Below are 581 nucleotides of genomic sequence, written 5' to 3'. Positions count from 1 at the left end.
TCGAAATCTAGCATGGTGCTAGTGTATAAGATTAATGTGTTTTTTCTTGTTAGAAAACGTTCTTAGTTTATCAACCGATTTCAATAAATTTAAATAAATAATGTTTATTTTATTTTTTCTTATGCTCATTAACGTTTGTAGTTTTATTATACATTTCCATACCGCGCCAATTTTATGACTTGTTACCGGTAACTCACGTGTCACGGGATGTGTTAATAGAAATAAAACTAGATAATAATAGGCGTCAAAGAATATAATTGTGTGTATGTATTAAATGTAAAAGTAAATTGTGTATTATATCTCATTATTTTTGTCAAATTTATTTTCAAAACATAAATAAATATAAAAGACATTTAAAATTTGCAAATTTATAATAGCTGTCTATTTTATTATCCAAGTATTCAAAAAGTAGAAAAAAACATATTTGTTTCAGAAAGAATGGTTTGCCTAATTCTCTAAATTTTCAAAATGTATGCGTTCTTTTCGATCTCATACTAATTTATATAATTAACACCATTTCTCTTATTTTATCTTATTTAATCTTTATTTAACGGCAGTTTAACGGCTGTACATGGAGTTAA

The 581-nt window shown here is 25.0% G+C and overlaps 1 protein-coding gene across 1 annotated transcript in view; it reads right to left on the bottom strand.

Annotated features, from left to right (window-relative positions):
* Positions 1–581, bottom strand: part of LOC105450595 (potassium channel subfamily T member 2-like) — a 150,593-nt gene that overhangs the window by 3,340 nt on the left and 146,672 nt on the right. The window lies entirely within an intron of this gene.

This window comes from Wasmannia auropunctata, unplaced genomic scaffold (genome assembly GCF_000956235.1).
Source record: "Wasmannia auropunctata unplaced genomic scaffold, wasmannia.A_1.0 LD336060.1, whole genome shotgun sequence".
Classification (NCBI taxonomy): domain Eukaryota; kingdom Metazoa; phylum Arthropoda; class Insecta; order Hymenoptera; family Formicidae; genus Wasmannia; species Wasmannia auropunctata.
The sequence above is the reverse complement of the archived record's forward strand: the minus strand, read 5'-3'. Positions and strand labels throughout refer to the sequence as shown.